Genomic DNA, 20,756 nt, shown 5'->3' with positions numbered 1-20,756 from the left:
AATCTATCCTTATCTATGACCGGCTTGATGTAAAATTTAATGTGTGACCTGATAAAAAAACTTCCCCAAAATTCATCCGAGTTCTAGTGCACACCGGTGACCAATCGTTACAAATAATCAGCATGGGTCACTTCCCCCACCCACCCCACCCATAAATATGATACCCCCCTCCCTTATTTTTAAGCTTGGGAGATAAATTATTGGGGGCTTTCCCCTAACTTATACGCTTATGTAACTTGTGAAAAAATACCCCTCCCGTGCACTTACGTGGTGTGGTAAGTTTTCCATGGTGAATCCCCCGGGAGATGAATCTATTAGGTAGGTGTGTTTATCTCTTGAAGCACAAGAGCGACATCTTTAGTGTCTTCCAAAAGTTCTTTGCCCTGGTCGAGAGCCAATTGGGTAGAAAGATTAAAGCTTTACAAAGTGACAACGAAGAAGAGTACATCTCCTATGAGTTCAAGGATTTTTGCAGTAAACGAGGCATTATAATACAATTTACCGCTCTTTACACACCTACCCAAAACGGTGTGGCTGAGAGGATGAATAGAACCATTCAAAAACGTGTCACTTCTATGTTGTCTACAGCCAACTTACCTCGAGAATTTTGGGGAGAAGCTGTTATAATGGCTGCTTACTCGATCAATCGATCACCTAGTACATCATTTAAGTACAAGGTTCCACAGGAGATGTGGATGGACAAACAACCCAATTATGACAGACTACGTATATTTGGTTGTTGTGAGGAATTCTCACATGTGCCAAACACGCTTAGACAAAAGCTGGACCCCAAATCACACAAGTGTATCTTCATTGGATATGGTGTGGACAAAGAGATGGAATATCGTCTCTAGCACCCGGAATCTAAGAAGGTCATAAGCAGCTCACAAGTGATATTCAATGAGTCTAAGATGCATAAACAACCAGTGAAAGACATTCAATGTCCTAGAGTACGGTTTGAGGATGTTGCCTCACCACTAGTTACATAGAATGTTGGACATGCTAGTGATGCACCTTTCACACACACACACACATACACACACACACACACACACACACACACACACACACACACACACACACACACACACACACACACACACGTTTCTCTAGAGAGAGCAGAATCCAACAGTTCGATACTTTGGAGATCTACTCATACATCTCATGCACCTGAGCGTTTTGAGCCAAGATTGGACTATTTGCTAGTCACTAATTGCGGTGAGCCCACTTGCTACAAAGAGGCCATTCAAATGGACAATAGTGTGAAGTGGGAAGAGGCTATACAATTTGAGTATAACTTGATCTTAACATAGGAGACTTGGCAATTGATAGAGTTACCAACATGTAAACAAGCATTGCCATGCAAATGGGTGTACAAGAAGAAGTACACGACATATGATCCCGAGCTTAAGTATAAGGCTAGATTGGTTGCTAAAGGGTTCAAGCAAACGAAAGGCATGGATTTTGATGAAATCTTTTCTCTCGTGGTGAAGATGACTACATTGCATCTTGTGCTTGGTCTAGTAGCCATCAAGGACATGGAATTGGTCAAAATGGATGTGAAGACAACGTTTCTTCATGGGGATCTTGAAGAGGATGTCTACATGAAACAACCAAAAGGTTTTGCGATAAAGCCTGAGAAGCCAACATGGGTAGAACTGGTGTGTAGAGTCAATAAGTCTTTGTATGAGTTAAAGAAAGGCTCAAGGCATTGGTACATCAAGTTCGATAAGTACATTTAGTCCAGGGTTACGTACGGAGCCAAGAGGATCACTTCTTGTACACAAGAAGGTTGAATGATGGTTCCCTCATCATTTTGATTTTGTTCTCATAGCCAAGAAGTCAAAAGATGAGATTGCACTTCTCAAGGATGCCTTAAGCAAGCAATTTGCTATGAAGAATTTGGGCGATGCACATCATTTTCTTGGTTTGCCTATCAAGAGAGATCGAAAACGTGGTATACTTGAACTCTCACAGGAAGAGTATATTCACAAGGTCTTGCAACATTTTAATATGCAAGGGGGGCAAGCATTGAGTACCCCAATGTATGCATACAAAAAACTTAGCAAGCATGATTGTCCCAAATTGGATGCTGAAAAGACAGAGATGGCAAAGATGCCATATTCTTTGGCAGTAATCAGCCTCATGTTTTCCATGATTAGCACACGGCCAGGCATTGCATATGTAGTGGGAGTGGTCAATAAGTATATGGCAAATCTAGGCAAAAAGCATTGGGAAGCATTGAAGCATATCTTGAGATACATCAAGGGCTCAGCCCCACAACAAGTGCTTACGCTTTGGGAACAGTGATGCATCCATAGTTGGATACACTGATTTGGATTATGTGGGTTGTGTGGACACTCATCAATCCACATATGGCTATGTTTTCTTGTTTGTTGGGGTGGCAGTTTCATGGAGATCATGTCTCCAGAGTTGCACTTTGTCTTCCACCACTCGGCCAGAATATGCTGCAGTTTCCAGTTCTAGTAAGGAAGCTGTGTGGTTATCTCTTCTAGTGGGAGACCTTGGTATACACTAGAATCCAATGCTACATTGTGACAGTCAGAGTGCAATTGCATCAGCAAAGAAACCCGTGTTTTACTCCAAGTCAAAACACACAGAGGTCAGGTATCATGTGGTACGAGCTATTTTGGCTAGCAAACACATTGAGTTAGTCAAAGTGTTCAAGGATGAAAACTTAGTGGCTACTCTAGCGAAGAGCTTAGCCTTAGAGTGGTTTGCACATTGCATAGAGATGGTGGGCGTAGGGTGAAGCTACAGACATGTTTCACGCTTGTATAGTTGTATTAGGCCCTAATTCTTTAGCCACTTGAGCCACGTTGGCCTTCAAGTGGGAGAGTGTTAGGTTTCAGGCCCCGTGGCCGGTTTCAGTCGGTGACACTCGTCCACTTACATTATTTGCTTATAATGAAAAGAAGGACTTGAGAGCTTCAAGTGGGAGAGTGTTAGGTTTCAGGCCCCGTGGCCGGTTTCGATCGGTGACACTCGTCCACTTACATTATTTGCTTATAATGAAAATAAGGAGTTGAGAGTCATTGCTCTCAAGTGCTCCACCCAATACTGTGTATTCTTCTCCTTCCCTCTCTTGAACTCACCTCCCTAATTCCCAGACCTGCTTCATTTTTCACAAAGGCTTTCCACCTTTGAAATATGGAAAACACATTGGATTTTTTTCATTTCATAAACATATACTTTCCAAGCTACATTGTCTATGAATATTACATAGTACAATGAGCCACAAAGGGATGGTGTACTCGCAGGATCCCATACATTAGAATGAACTAATTCAAGCTTTTTTCTTTTTCTTTCATTCCATACTTTAAAGAATTTTACCCTCTTTTGTTTACCATAAACACCTCAGAGAACTCCAAGTTCACTTCTTTCAAACGTGGTAGAAGCTTCTTCGTTTGAAGGATTTGCATTCCTTTGGCACTCATGTGTCTAAGCTTATAGTGCCATATTGCACCATCAACATCTGTAGATGTTGCACAAATTGAAGATTTTGCACTGACATACACAAATAGAGTGTGTTGGGTTTGTGGCCTTATGTGTGAGAACCATCTCTTGTACAATAAGTATTCCGATAAGCAAGTAAGCATCTGAGGGCACATGGCTTACCACATGTGGCATATGAGTTGCACAAGAGTCCAAATGCCATCCAAATAAGCATGGCTTTTACACATTTTATGGAGCCACTCTTGACCTTTGGAGAGTTACCCCTTGACCCTTGGGGAAAGGTACTTGTGACCCTTGAGAGGTGCATCTAGCCACTAGAAGCTACTATATAAGTAGCTAGTTTCTTGTACACACTTCTTACCCTCAATATTAACCCAATTATCATTGTATGCATCTTGCTAGTTTATAATTAATCAAGTTCTGTTTTGGGTCTACTCTCTCTCTCTCTCTCTCTCTCTCTCTCTCTCTAATTACTAGTGTAATTATCAATGCTACCAAGATGAATTCTAGTCTCACTGATCCACCCTATTCCAACAAGTGGTATCAAATCTCTTGGTATGATTAGCATTCTTTAATCATTTTCCCCTAATTATGCATTTCTAATTAGTACTTCAATTATTGTCTAATCCGTCAAGTTTGGGCACGTTCATGGCCATTCCATAGACACTACCCTTCTTGATGGACTCGATTGATTAGCGTACAACTACATTCACCTAGCATACTTCCATCTTTAATTTCCCCTCTAACACTTGCATTTAGCGTTGATTTTGTGTGTAATTTCCCCTCTTAACTATTCTCCACTTAAGCTTTAAATCGAGCCAATTTTTATGTGTGTAGTTAGTGGTCAACAAGAGATTCTTGTAGAGCCCTTTTATACAAAATTTTGAGGTTGAGAGCTCTAATTAGGCCACCCTAATTATATTCCAAATATTAGGTGTGTGTATATTTGTCGTGTGTGGGCATTCTCTGTAAGAGAAAATTTATTTTTTCTATTTTTAGATCCCTAAAGCAACAGGAGCCAAAAGGTGGCATGGTCTAAGGGGTCGACTGCCTAAAAGTGGATTGGTAGGGTCGTGTGCTCAAAATTGTTGGGTTTTCAAGTCCATTTGGTGCCCATGGGAAAACACCCTTATGGCATGCAGAAACACCTCCACTTTGCATGGCTAGTTTCCTTTATATATATGTAAGGCTTTTCAAATCAATCAATATATAGTGTTGTTTTATTTTTATCTCATCAAGTCTCTGCTCTTCTCTCTCTCTCTCTCTCCTCTCTCTCTCTCTCTCTCTCTCTCTCTCTCTCTCTTGTTCACCTTTTGTGCATGCTCACCTCTCCAACCATGGCTTGTTGTTGGCACCCACCATAACTCCATAGTCCTAGCAAGTGGTATCAGAGCCCAGGCGGCGGGTCAAGGCTTAGGTTGGCTAGGGCAATCGGGTGCCGGTGTTGCTAGATAGGCATCTCATGATGTCGACAATTGCTGAGATGGTGGCGCAAGCACAATTTGCAAGGGCATTTTAAAATTTCATCTTGGTGAAGGAAAATCTTGGTGAGGTTGGTTATCCTCTGTGCATTTCAAAAGGAAGCGCTACATCAAAGCTTAAAGCTAGGATTGATGATAGACATTTCCTAAGAGTTCTAAAACAATGCCAGGTGGTTGCATCATAGCCATAGTGTAACACCAGCGTTTTCCAAATGCTACCTGATAGAAGGCCAAGGATTCGACAATCCTATCAAATGTGCAAGCTCTCAAAATGCCTTGCCTAATGTAGCCTTGTTTAGCCTTTGTTAGCGGGTCGTCACGATGGACGTCTGCAACATAGCTATCTGGTACCAACATAATGTCAATACACAAGGAAGTGACTCAGGATGGGGCATGGAGACTCAATGAGATTTTCAATTTCAAAGAAGTGAACCTAAAGAACTATTCATGCATCTACATTAGCAAATCAATCACTTCCTAGTCAAAATATCAGTCTATATCCAGTCTCACCGCTCTAGGTCATCACGCCTTTTCGGCATCCCAATGAATTTGGAATGCAACAAAACTTACGGAGCGGTGTTACAACACCTAAGGGCATAACCCTATCATGTTCTGCAGTCATTTGGGAAGGTACATAACTCATGATCCATCCCAAAAAATGTATAGAAAACCGAAACAGAACTACATGGAAAGGTTCCCTTCAGGCTTAGAAACAGTCTTCCGAGGTCAAAACATAAAAAAATAACCATTTAAGACCTCAAATAAATGCATTTAGCTCAAAGACAAGATGTCATGAACCACAATAGAATTGAGAATGATTACACTTAGATAAAGAGCAAGAGAAAAGAACACAATGTGCTATTTGGAATCGAATTCTGATTACCAGACAAGGCGAAAGGTTGATTACAACTTGTAGCAGAAGTACAGCTCTTAGTTGACGTCCAATAAATCCCAAAGATAAAAGATAATGATAAAATGTCTTTCAAAACTGTTGAGCCAGCAGAGGATCACACCCACATTTTTGCTCACACTCATCATTTTGTAACCATTGATTGTAATAAATGTCTTTCCGACATTAATTTTGATTTGAACCATTCATTAAGTAACGGGACTCAATTGAGTTTCCAGCTTGTAATTCCGAAGTAATTTCACTTGCTGATGTAATTAGTTAGAGATGTTCTCACCTCCAAGGCTGAGGTATATAGGCCAAAGTTTTTGTAACCTAAGGGGATTCAGATTATTAATCAAAGGGAGTTTTTGGAGCGTCGTGACTGTATCTGAGAGAGAGAGAGAGAGAGAGAGAGAGAGAGAGAGAGAGAGAGAGAGAGAGAGAGAGAGAGAGAGTGAGGGTCTTATCTCCTTGCTACGCGAGCTACGGAGCCGCCATTAGAGAAGCGACACCGCCATTGTGTTAGCAACGGCGAGAGCTACGTACAGATACCAAGAGTGCGCGCTATCGGCTTCTATGTGTGGTAAGTTCCTACGAGCTTCGGTGTGAGTTTTCTTCCAACTCGTGTGTCGGAATGGAGCGTGCAGCATATCAATAGAACCACAACGAGTAGAGCTACACATTAGTACCATCGGGGTCAAGTTTCGGTCACCTGTATTTTTCGGCCTGTCTTCATACGCGTTTACCGCACGGAGTGGTTATAGGTTGATTTTGCAGTTCAAGTCTTTAGGGTGTTGTTCTTACCTAGTGCATAGACTTCCCCTTGAGTTTGAGATCGATTCAATGATTCTAGATCCTGTTTCGTATAGCATTCGTTCGTAGTACGGATTTCAGTCACTTGCGTATTTTAGAACTTAGATTTGATTTCCTTAGTAGTGATTGTCATTAGAAGGTCGAGTAGGTGATTTGACACCCACCTAGTTGTTTCCATGCACCTGCGGGTCAAGCTCCGTCCTCGTCTGACAAATTCTGTTGTTGGTTGAGTTCTCGCTATTTAGCTTCCGCTAGCGACGTAACCGCCTTAACATTTGGTGCCGTTGCCGGGGACAAGAGCCCTAAGTAGGTGACCTTAGACTAATCCTATGAGGTGAGTCATATAAACTACTTTGTATACTTTAGTTAGAAAAGATCTAGGAGTGGTGGACTCCGAAGATCTCGAGAGATACTAGGAAGTGGGGTATTCCTGGGTCTTCCGTGTTGACAGTACTTTTAGTTTAGCTTAGATTTGTTTGTTGTTTTGTTGGTGTTGAGTAGTTGTTGATAGAAGAAGAATTTGCTAGTCCGTGAGTGGCAGTGGATCTCTTTAAAATCACAATTACCAAACCCATTTTATGATTAGGAATAGCTTAGGTAGGACTTCATTTGATCCTGATCTGGAGCTAGTAATCATTGGAGTATTTTCTTGATATGGATGATTGCATGTTAGATCACTAAACCGTCGAGTTAGTAGTGAAACTTGCAATAAACAAAAGTCAGAGAAATTTTCTGTGTATCTGGGAGTTGCTGAGCACTTGAGAAAGCTTTAGGAAGGATTCTGTGCCAAAAAACTAGAGATCTGCAACTTTAGACATCATACGCGTATGATGTCTAAATGACCAAACAGAGACCAAAACAGAAATTTTGACTTTACCAGAGTGTTCAAAGGGGAGTTATACCCTAATTTCAACTTAAAACAAGAGCATTAACACTCAAAGAAACCCAAAAAGACAAGTCGGAGTCCAAGAAACGCAAAGAATAGGAAATTTTGGATTCAGATCTTGTTTTTACATTCAAACCTGACAAAAACACTTGAAACTCAATTATAAACATTGGAGAAGGCTTAAAACCAAGAATAGTCAAAATCTGGGACAAAAGACATCATACACGTATAATGTCTTTTGGCACATCCACTGCTTATTTTTGATATCTGACCTGACAAGATTGTTACAAACACTGTAGAAAGCAAAAATATCAAGTCTTGACCCAAATTGATGAAAAAGACATCATACACGTATGATGTCTTTTACCTAATTTTGGACATATTTTGATACTTTGCCAACACAGATCCATTGTAATAGCTGTCTAGAGGTTATATTTGAAGTTTCATCCCATTTGGATCATAATTGACCCAAAACAAGTCAAAAGCGGAAAATTGCCAAGAAAAGCCTAAATTAGCCATAACTTGCTCAAACAGAGTTCAAACTGAATTTTGTGAGTGGAAAGAGCATAAGGGGGCTACTGAGAGTGAGCATAACCAAAATAGTCTAAATCTGTGAAAAAAGACATCATACGCGTATAATGTCTTTTTCAGCATAACTGCAACAAAATTCTCACTTGATGAAACAGAAGTTGTCCAACTGACAAGATTAAACAATTGACCAAGTATCAATCAGTTTGGATCAATTCTGACCACAAAAACTTGAGGAAAACAAATTGCCGAGACGGAAAAGTTAAAGTCCTTTAGGGGAATTGATGAATTTGAGATCGGGCAGGAACCTCCAGAATAACCAACCAAAACAAGGGGAACCAGTAAGTGTCATATCAACCGAGGGAAGTGTAAACCAAAGTTGGGTGCAACCATTAGAGCCGATCTTTGAAGGAAGTGTCTCTGATACTTCTTCGGAGAGATCTTACGAGATTTTCACCGAAAACGTGGAACACCTGAACCTGAACAACAGAGAAAATATGGCAGCAGGATCATCAAACCCTTCCGCCACAATGAAGCTATTGTTCATAAAATATCAGTACGACAATGAGCAAGGTGCCAAGATCTACAAAGATGGAATGGACCGCTATTGTGTAAAGATAGAAGAGAGACCTAGTGAGTTCAAGGACTTAGTGCCTGTGAGCTATAGCGGAGATAGATATCTAGATGACGAGGGTACCATGTACTTGGTAGTCCTAAACCCTAACATTGTGGACAAGTGGGGTTTGATGGGTACCAAAGCCAAAGTAGATGAAGAACTTGAGGAGAAAGCACCAATAATGAACTTCCCTGATGCGAGGTTAAGAAGAGAAAATGAAACTACAAGGATCAACACTGATGACATCTATGTGGGGCTATACAAATATAATAATGGGGAGCAGGATCTCTATTATAGATGTGAAGAACCCTACACTGGAGAGTTGACAGACCGAAAAAGACTTTATGTCTTTACCTACACAGAGGGATCGGAAGTGAAAATTGCCGCTTACGACAAGTATGGGAGGCAATACTCAACAATGGGCAAGAAAGAATTAGAAGGATATACATACTTTGGGGGACCACTACATCAGTATTATGTTACTTCTAGTTCACAAAGACCAGCACCAACAAATGGAGTGCAAAACTCAATGACAACAGGAGGACAAAGAACTCAGGTTGCTGACTCTTTCAGCCAACCTCCGTACTCGAAGCTTGGACCAATGGGATCATTACATTCCAGAGAGTCAATGGATACGAATCGAGGTAGTGCAGTTCCAATTCACACATATACCACTCCAGGTCCAAGGTTCGAAGCGGAACCATCACATTTACCTCCTAGTAGTAGATTCAGGACAGGGGAACCGACAAGGGTAACCCATGAAGTCCATGATGCTAGAGAAGGCTTTAGCCGGGACACAGGAGCAATGAGATTGGTAGCCGACCATAGACGCATGAGACCATCTCAAGTAGCCAAGTGTATGCCAAAGAAGTATGGTGGTTCAGGAGATCCGTATGCCCATGTGTCACTCTTTAAGCAAGTCTTAAGAGCTGAGCAGATAACAGATTTCCATACACAATACGAGGGATTTGGTCTTACTCTAGAAGGTACGACATTGACATGGTTTCAACCACTGAACATAGGGGGATTCCATGACATTGACCATTTGCTAAGAGAGTTTGCTGAGGAATTCTCAAAACGAGGGATTAAGCACAATACGGTCTCACAAATATATGCTTTTAAACAGAGAGAACACGAAAAAGTGAAGGAAGCTTCACTTCGCTTCAAACAATACATTGAGAGATGTCCAGTACGTGAACGACCACAAGATGACAGACTATCTGTTCTCTTTATTGAGGGATTGAGAAACGACACTCTCAAGAAGGACTTGCACTTGAAAGCTTGTACAAGTTTCGAGCAAGTAACGAGAGAAGCATTGTACTTAGTGGATAACTGTACGGTTTATGGAGAGGTGTTAGCGGATACAAATTTTGCATCCAGTGGCTCCTCCTCCGTAGCGAGCGAGACTACCACTAAAAAGAATGTTCAAACAACAACCATGCCAAATGTAGAGCAAATGATAGAAGAGGCTCTAAAAAGGATGGCACCATACCAAAAACCATTGCCAAAACCACTGAAATGGTGTGCTATTGAACAAAAATGGACAAACCATCCAACAGAGGAGTGCTACTACAACAAAGGGTATGTAAGGGAGCGTCAGTATGCACCTCCTGCTCAATTAGCACCACCTCAAGTACATCCAGTACCTCGATACCCAACGGGAAATGTACCAGGACCTATGGGGATAGAAAGACCGCAACCGGTATTGGGACAACAACCACCTTTACCAGGAGCAAGACCAGTGGGCATTAGATATGCACCAACCTTAGAGAATCAGGAAGAACAAGCCTTAGTGCCTGTTCAAGCCTATTATGAAGAATCTGGTGCACACATGTCTCCAACTGTGTATTACCCACCAGAAGAACCCAAACAACCAGAACCATGGGGCATGATTGGGAATGTTGGAACACCAACAGTTACAAGTGCTTCTGATGAAGAGAGATACAATTTGGACGGAAGAACATTGATGTTCATAGCTCATGGAGGGTTAACAGGACAAAGACCATCCTATCCACAAAGGACGAATCAAGTGGGACCAAGACCAGCACTAGGACCCTGTTACAAGTGTGGAGGTGACCATCTGATGAATGTTTGTCCACATACGGAAATCATTAGAATTAACGCTTATTGCACTGAGTGTGGGGTTACTCACTTCATTGAGGATTGTTCAAAGAATCCAAACAAAGTGCAAAAGACGACATTGAATATGCTAGAAACTATTCCTACCAGTAGTGGGTCTGAAAATGAAACTCTGATACCAACGCAAGTTGTTACTAGAGCTCAAGCTAAGAAAACCACTAGAGAACCTGAGAATGGAAAGTTAGCGACTGAAGTGGTTAGTCAAGGACCGCGGAGTCAGAGAAACACATGGAAAGCTAGAAAAGAACGTGAAAACGCTATTTTAGCTGAGGAACTAAAGCAAACGAAAGATAGATTAGAAAAACTTGAGAGTCAAAACGGGAAACGAAAGATGAGCCCGGAAAGAACGAAACAAAAGAGTATCAAAGAAGTTGAGAAAAGAACGTGAAGACGCTATTTTAGCTGAGGAACTAAAGCAAACGAAAGATAGATTAGAAAAACTTGAGAGTCAAAACGGGAAACGAGAGATGAGCCCGGAAAGAACGAAACAAAAGAGTATCAAAGAAACAACGAGCTTAAGCTCAGGGGGATCAGTGCTAGTCGACAAAGTACACGAACCATTGGACGCACTGATGAGAGCTTACGAAGCTAGGTTAAAGAACAACCAAACACAAGAACAGAGGTGGATGACATACCCAAACGCGGAATTGGAAAAGCAGAGACTTGAAATGTGCCAGAGAATGATCGAGACTGCACAAGCCTTATTAGAACCACCAAAAGAAACAATTAATTGTGGAACGGAAAACCCAATTCAGCAAGAGACTATTGTTTCACGGGTTGCTGAAAAGACTCCCAGTGCACAAAAGCCTGAAAATACACACAAGGATGACCGCATAGTATTAAACACAACCGATCAGGAGATAGAGAGTTTTCATCCAGTCATACAGAGGTCTTACGGAAGAGATGAGGATTACAATGAATTTTGGAAACAAGTGAGAGAGGCAAACTTTGCAAACGAGCTAAGTTGCCAAGCTAATCAGACAAATTGGGAAAAGGACATCAGGAACCCTCCCATAGTGGAATTTGAGGCAGGATCTCAAGTGGACTTGGATCTGCAATCTTACGGGGGAGATGGGGGCTCTGTTAGAACAATGGAGAGCAAACCTCATTCATTGAATACTTTACCTTCATACTTAGGAGAGTATGAAGCAAAATCCGAGATTAGAGCACTTCCCTCACGAAGAATTTCATCAGAAAAAGTCATGGACTCGCAAGGATTGATAGAGATCTTGTCAACACTAGTGACATGCGCTATCACTCTAGCTGAGCTTTTGAGGCTAAGACCACATATGTGGACCACTGTAGGAAAATGCTTGGAGAAATTCGGGATAAAAGACCCAACATCGAGACTGAAAGAGGGTATACAAGAGCTGAGCAAACCACAAAAGAACGCTAAGCCTGTACCCTTAAACAAGGTCGGAGAGTATTGCGAAGATGAAGAGGGGAATACAACCTTACCAATTGAATTCCAAAGAGTGAACACGATGGCAATACTAGACAGCGGAGCTGGGGTAGCCATTGCTACAAAAGAAATCTGGAAAAAATGGGGGAAACCAGCAATAAGGAAGACTAGGTTGAAACTCCAATTAGCAGATGGACACATGGAGAAACCTATGGGGTTATTAGAGAAAGTCGTAGTGACTTCTTGCGGCATTGAATACGAACATACTTTTGCTATTGTCGATTTTGGCAAGGAGAATAACTATGATATCATACTGGGAAGACCATTCATGAGACAGTTGAAAATGGTCCAGGATTGGGGCTACGATCACATATACCTGAGAAATATGGAAACCACTACACGTGTGAACCTGAAAGACCATAGCTACAAAGATGTGAACCGAACACCGGTAGAGGAGTTTGATTCAGCTACTTTGGCGGGATCCGAATTTCCAGCTTGGTTAGGTAAGCCCAAGGAGTTATGGATGTGTGGAGCCTCGAAATGTGGAAGTCTGAGACGAGAAGAATGTGTTTTAGAAAGGGCTATCGAAGACGAAGCTTATATAGGAGAACCCTTTCCAGAGGACACGCTTGAACCATTAGAATGGACACACATTCTAGCAACCCTAGATGTTTGTGCAATTCCGGATGGTCCCACAACAAAATTTTGCGACAAGGACGGGTACGATGTGGTTCCGTACTTCATGTTGAGAACTGTACTCGAAAAAGAAACTGAAAAGAACGATACACTGGAAAAGGAAGATGAAGAAGAGGTGTTTCATGACATTCCCGATCATCCAGAGTGGGGAAATGAAGCAGACAACGAGTCAATGGACAATTCAAGCGGAAACGAAGAAACTATAACGGATGTCCGATTTTATGATTTTCCGAACCAAACTAAACAACTCCAGAAACGCTATAGAGCAAAGAAAAAAAACAAAGGGGGTTAGAACCAATCCGATGCCTAGAATAAGAGGAAAAAATCAATTCCTAATGCTAGTAAAGGCGGAAGATTGTGTTAAGGACAAGGTTTCTGGAAGAATGAGAGGCAACGATCAAAAGAGCATACGAAAAAATAAAAGAGGCTCAAGAAATCGAGTTCAAAGGAATGGAACGAAAACTGAAACTGAAAAATCAGAAAAGAACAAGCGCAACAGAGAACACACGGAGTCCAAGCTAGAACGTAGAAACAAGTACAGAGAGCTCAAGAAAACTCTGAAAGAAGTTTGGACGACAGAAATTGAGAGTGGAGAGGACGAAAACGCCAAAATCAAGGAAAACATGGATGTTCCCTCTCACTATAGGAAATTCACAATAGAGGATAGGAAGGTGGTATTAACCCCACCTATTCGAGAGAGAAAGGAGAACGAATCTTATGACGGACCGGAGGATGCAAAAAAAGATGATTTAGCAGCTCTAGGTGAGCCACCTAGACCGGTGTACATAGCCACAGATTTGTCTCCAGGCGAGGAAGAGAGACTTTTGAGTCTTCTCAGAGAGTATAGGGATGTGTTTGCATGGTCTTATAAGGACTTAAAGGGAGTTGACCCATCGATATGCCAACACACAATCCCACTGAAACAAGACGCAAAGCCTAACAGACGAAGACCATACACATATAATGATACGTTTGCTAAGCGAATCAAAGAAGAGATAGATAAGCTAATGGAAGCTGAATTCATATACGAGATTGAACACACCGATTGGGTATCTCCGATTGTGGTGGTACCCAAGAAGAATGGAAAACTCCGAGTGTGTGTCAACTTAAAGAAAGTGAATGCTGCAACAATCCGGGATAATTATCCCCTGCCGATAATTGATCATGTTCTAGAGCGTGTATCAGGGAAAACAGCATACTCTTTTCTTGATGGTTTTTCAGGATATAACCAGCTAACCATAGCACTGGAAGATCAACATAAAACAGCTTTTGCAACGGAGTGGGGAATTTATGCTTATCGGGTTATGCCTTTTGGTCTAACCAATGCTCCCGCAACCTTCCAGAGGCTGATGACGCATGCTTTCAAAGAATACTTAAGGTTGTTTCTAGAAATAGACATGGATGACTTATGTGTACATTCTCTTCTGAGAGATGAGCATCTAGAACACCTAAGAAAAGTATTTGAGAAATGTAGGACATATCGCATTTGTCTCAATCCTGAGAAATGTGTGTTTATGGTCCGACAAGGCAGAATTCTGGGACATATTGTCTCACAAAACGGAATATCCACGGATTTAGAGAAGATAAAAGTTATAGTGGATATGCCTAGACCAACCAATGCGAAACAAGTACAGAGCTTTATGGGACATTGCGGATATTATAGACGATTCATTTACATGTACGCTATAATAGGCCAACCACTTTACAGGCTAATAGTGAACTTTGAATGGACAGAGGAGTGTGAGGAATCGTTCAAGAAATTGAAGGAGGCACTCATTACTGCTCCAGTTTTGAAATCACCAGATTGGGAGAAGATATTCCATGTGCATATAGATGCTTCGGCATATGCAATAGGATGCATTCTGGCTCAGCCAGAAGAAGGAAACATGGATTTTCCTATCTGTTACGCCAGTCGACAGCTCAACAATGCAGAGAAGAATTACACCACAACAGAGCGAGAAGGATTAGGAATGATATATGCTGTGAAAAAATTTCGGCATTATCTTCTAGCCAACAAGTTTGTGTTTTTTACGGATCACCAAGCCTTGCTCTACCCAGTGAATAAACCATGCAATACCAGGAGAATAGTGAGATGGTTCATTATCTTACTGGAATTCGACTTCACGGTAGTAGTAAAGAAAGGAAAAACACATCTTAGAGCCGATCATCTTTCGCGATTGAAAAATGGAGAAGACCCTATAGGAGTAGATGACGACATGCCAGACGCGTACTTGTTCAACATCGAAATGATACCGAAGTGGTCTCAAAATGTCGTTAACCTATTAACCTATGGAGGAGAGTTCAATAGAAGAGAATACAACCAGAAACATATTGCTATTCAGCAATCCAAGAATCTTCAATTGGTTGCAGGAAGGTTGTATCAATTGGGAAATGATCATGTTTTACGACTATGCATCAATCCTGAGGAATATAATACATATCTACGCGAAGCACATGTTCAGGAATGTGCATTTCATTGTTCAAGAAGGAACACATATAGGAATTTGTTACAATTGGGAGTCTATTGGCCAGGAATGAAAGAAAGCGTACATGAATATGTCACTGTATGTATTATATGTTCATCGAAACCGCCAGCAGAGTATTCGACATTATATCAGATAATGATCGCTCTAGAATGGAGTCAATATATTGTTGAATATCTCACAAATAGAACTTTTCCAGAAGGAACGTCAAAAGCTTGTCAGAAATCTGTAGAGACAGAAGCTAGAGATTACGCTTTAATAGGAGATCAACTCTATAAGAGATGTAAAGACAACCAGCTTAGGATTTGCGCATCAGAGACTGAGTATGTGATAATACTAGAGCAAGCTCATGGAGGAGTAGGTGGAGGCCATTTCTCAGGTGATAAGACAGCAAAACTTGTCTTAGCCGCAGGAATATGGTGGCCAACATTACATATGGACGCTGAGGAATACGTTAAACGGTGCGATGACTGTCAGCGGACCAAAGTACCACTTAAAAGAGATGATATGCCGCTTAGACCAATGATGGGGGCAAGAGCTTTTGCAAAATGGGGGATTGATTATGTCGGACCCATTTCACCTCCTGCATATAAGACTCATGCACAATACATCGTTGTGGCTACAGACTATCTAACAAAGTGGGTCGAAGCAAAGGCAACTCAAAAAGCAGATGCCAGGACCACGGCACAATTTCTATATGAATACGTCTTTGTACGATATGGATTGCCAATAGAAATTGTGAGTGATCGAGGCACACATTTTATAAATGAAGTGATAGAGATCCTTCTAGATGAATTCATGGTAATCCATAGGAAATCAGCCCCGTATCATCCACAAGCAAACGGACAAGCTGAAGCAACAAACAAAACCATATGCACGGTCCTTACGAAGATTGTATCTGAGTCGAGAGCTGACTGGGACCAGAAGTTGCATTCAACATTATGGGCATACAGGGTAGCATATAAAACATCAGTAGGAACGACCCCATATAACATGGTTTTTGGGCTAAATGCTATCTTACCAATAGAATTCTTGATTTCAACCTTAAGGGTGGCTAAGGATCTAGAGTGGATAGGGCACGAGCTTTCTGATAGAATAGATGACCTGGAAAAGCTAGATGAGCTTCGCCTAAAAGCAGTAGCTTCTATCTACGCTCAAAAAAGGCGACAAAAGGAATTTTTTGATAAGCATGTGCGGACTAAAGAGTTTAAGATTGGGGACTATGTCCTAGTTTACACTCTGAAACAGCATGCTAAGAAGCTTAAAAAGCGAGGGATGGGACCTCTGGTGATTAAAGATCTATCACCAAGTGGAGCCGTCAAGCTTGCTACATTAGACGGAGAAGAAATGCCCAATTGGATTAGTGGATGCAGAGTGAAAAAGTATCTTTTGCCGCTAACCCAAGACATGCTTCTCAAAATACATCAAGAAAAGCTGTGTGTCCAGAAAAAGAAAAAGATTGTGGAGGAAGCGCAAGCCGAGGCGAAGGAAAGAATGGAGAAAAGAAGACTACTGCGTCAGAAATAGCGCAATGAAGGAGCAATACGAATAAACGCAGTCAGTATAACAGAAATGGATAATGACAAAGAAGAACCCATCATTGAATGCAAAGTAGGAACCAACCAAATCAAAGCCAGAGCACTATTGGATTCAGGAGCTCAAGCTAACCTACTTTCACTCAGTTTGTATAGACAATTGACAAATGACACTAAACTACAAACTGCCAAGCAAGGGTTAAAGAGTTACTCTGAGAATTCAATCAAACCTGTCGGATGCACAGTTTTACATATACAGATTAACCAATATGTGTATCCTCATATGTTTTACGTGGTTGAAGACCAAGCTACACAACAACCATTATTGCTAGGACAACCATGGCAGAAACAATACAATGCAATGATTGACTGGAGTTCTGAATCAGTGCTTATCAAATACGAAGGTGAAAGTCAATCAGTTAAGTTCACCAAAGGAGCAGAGCCAACTACAAAGGAAGAATCCACGAACAACGGCAAACAACAACCAGAGAAAAAGAAGAAGCAATGGCAACCAAAAGTTTCTACACAACTGGATTGCCCTTCGACGAGGAAATCTCAACATTGGATAAGGAAGACAAGCAATAATATAACAGCTCAACCTTGAAAAAAAAAGGAGTCAAAGTTGGTATGGAGACCAAAAAAGGTTGTGCCAGAGAACACAAAGGTGGAAAACAGAGTCTTCAATACCAGACAACAGAGTGATTCCAGACAATCAAGGACAATGAAACAGATCTGGATTCCAAAGAAGTTCATGACGGCACAAAGCTATAGCAAGCAAATTTGGATCCCAAAGATTTGTAAACAGGAACTCCCTTCAGTACAATCAACGAAAACTCCTAGGTATTTCCAGTCGAGGAAATCAACACAAAGAACAAAGCAGGTTTGGGTCGCAAAGAGTTTGTGGCAAGCACAAGTGAAGCGGAAGCAGATTTGGATTGTAAAGAAGAACAACAAAGTAAAGAAGAATCCATCTACTGATTCTACTACCGAAGTATCACCAACCCAAAACCCGACCAACAATCTTTCAATCAAACAAAGAGCAGCTTTATTGGAAAGGATGTTGTATCGTCGCTCTACAATTGCATTTGGAACTTATGACCAAAACAACTACAATGCTTCGCCCACAGACACTTCATAGTCGTCCGGGAGGACTCAGACTAGGAGGGGGGGAGGTATACAGGTATACATGAGCTACAAAGAAGCTACAAGCGAAAAAAAACAAAGAAAAACAAAAATTATATTACAAGGGCAGTGTCTTACATGATTTTGCAATTTTTATGTTTGATTGCGGATATTGATAATATTTATGCCCTTATATACCTTGTTTTGCAACAAGAAGAGATCAAATGATGAATTTGGGTCTCTAGACGTGTAAATATCACTAAATAAGAGTGTTTTTGGAGCTAAAAAGTGGTAATCCAAGTCCAGAAATCACAAATAAGTGTATATTCATATACACAGGGTTACCAGCTATTTATCGTGTATGTTTGGAATTTTTGGGCTTCAATTTGCTATTTTCCTTCATTTTTTATGATTTTCTTAATAAAAATAAAAGAAAAATAAAAAAGCAGGTGAAACGAGATCGGAAAAAAGAAAAGAATAGACGATGATGGTCCTAATGACAAGGGCAACCCATGGTAAAAATTGGGTACAATTCTGAAACAGTTGCGGAAAGCCCGAAATGACAGAATTTTGGCAAAGTGGACAGATTTCTCAGAAACAGGTCAAACGGAGTCCAAATTGAGAAATTTCAAATCCTAAAGTGCATTTCACGACAAGATAGGAGCACATGTGAAATTTGGTAACAAGTGATCCGGGAAGTCCGAAGTTAAGTATTTTTCATTTCACTTTCAAGCTCATTTCCACTATTACCTTCTTGGACAGAGCAAAGAGCACACAGGAGCATCCGACCTTCTACAACCTTCTACGACTGCTACGAGAGCTCAGAGGACACCAGACATGAGAGGTAGACTCGTTGCCATAAGCTTTTGATGCTTATCGTTAACTTTTGTCGCAAAAACTGACCAAAACCAAGAAACAAGAGCAGATGGGGAATGGGGAAGAACGCTAGGTAGGGGCACAACCGCCTAACCAAACCTTGCAAGAACTTAGAGGTGGGTTACCCTAGCATAGAAGATGGGTTTCTAACACTCAAAGCTCGAGAAAGAACGACTTGAAAAACCCTAGGTCAACAGAGCCTGCAAGAGGCAAACAGGAAAAAGTTGTCGAAACGACACAAAACTTCTCAGGAAGCTTAACAACATCGAGGGCAATGCAACCATGGAGTATCTCCAGGTTTGGACCACCAAAAGTGGGTCAAAACAACCGATTCGACGACAGACACACAAAGCGTCATTTTGGCATAACGGCTGAAATTGACGACCGAATGAAATGAAACTTCACAAGCAGCTTCAAATATACATGGATGACTTATGTTTGCAAGCAAAACCCAAAAGAAAGCTGATTCACTTACCGATGGTGAAAAAGACGCTTTCGGGCAACCAAAAGGAGAAAGATGGAGAACGGGGAGCCAAAGTCAAGTCCAACCAAATAGATAGCTTCACAACATATCCAATGAGCTGGAAATGCAACTCTCGAGAAGAAAAGTTGAAGAAATTCAACTCCAAAGCAAAAAGACGACTTCGAAGACTGAAATGCCTATAAGGGGGCTTTTTAGCTAAACTAATGACTTTTTAAGTTGAAAACTAGTTAGCAGGGCTTAGGGCACTAGCACAAAGCATTCTTTGCACAAAAAGACCAACATTTCAAGAAAAGACATCATACGCGTATGATGTCTCACAGCATGAATTTCACATCCATTTCAACATTTGAGTGCATAGCCTCATTCCACATGTTAATCACATCCTATGAACCAAGTATCATGAGAATTGGAGTTAGAAAACCCAAGGAAAACCAAAAAGACGCAAAGTAGGCCATAAAATTGATTTTTGGTCCTAATTTTGTCAAAATAACTCCAAACTCATTGAAACTTTGTAGGATTGTTGATTAACACATCTACAAGCTATCTGGAACCAAAAAGCACCATTTTGACACAAAAGACATCATACGCGTATGATGTCTATTTGCACTTACAGAGCCAAAACTGCTCATTTGTCATCATACATCCATTATATATATCTAATACATGCTACATATGAAGTTTGGAACCATTTGGTCAAGTGGATCACCCCATTAGCCCAATTGAGGGAAAATCCTTCATCCAAAGCCTATTTTAGCCCAAATCCAACATACTCAAGTCCAAACCAAGATTTGAGTAGGGACAGTCCTTCACTAGTACATGGGGAGTCCACAGAACCAATCCCATGAAAAATTGATGAAAAAGACATCATACGCGTATGATGTCTCCAGAGCCATTTTTAGCCCAAAATCTATCCAAACTTCATAAATCCACTGAATAAGCCTATCTAAAGCCAAATCCAAGCTTATAGAGAAATTTGGTCCAAAAATACAATAAAAGACATCATACGCGTATGATGTCTCACTATGTGATTTTGGCACCTCAGGGCTTCAACCACCAAACAGAAGTGATCTACATGCCATTTGAAGGTGAACCACCAAGTTTTATCCAATTTGGATCATAAAATCCAATTCCCTTTCAAAATTTTGCCAAGAGCCTGAACTGGACTAAACTGGCCAAAACTTGACCAAATGGGATCCAAACTCAAATCCAAGCATATGATACTCATGTATACACTATCAGATACAAGCACAACCAATATGAAGTCATTTTGACACAAAAGACATCATACGCGTATGATGTCTCCAGCATGATTTTGAGCCCATTTTGCAT

The sequence above is a fragment of the Adiantum capillus-veneris genome, chromosome 16, assembly GCF_014529385.1.
Source record: "Adiantum capillus-veneris isolate H3 chromosome 16, ASM1452938v2, whole genome shotgun sequence".
NCBI classification, from domain to species: domain Eukaryota; kingdom Viridiplantae; phylum Streptophyta; class Polypodiopsida; order Polypodiales; family Pteridaceae; genus Adiantum; species Adiantum capillus-veneris.
The sequence above is the reverse complement of the archived record's forward strand: the minus strand, read 5'-3'. Positions refer to the sequence as shown.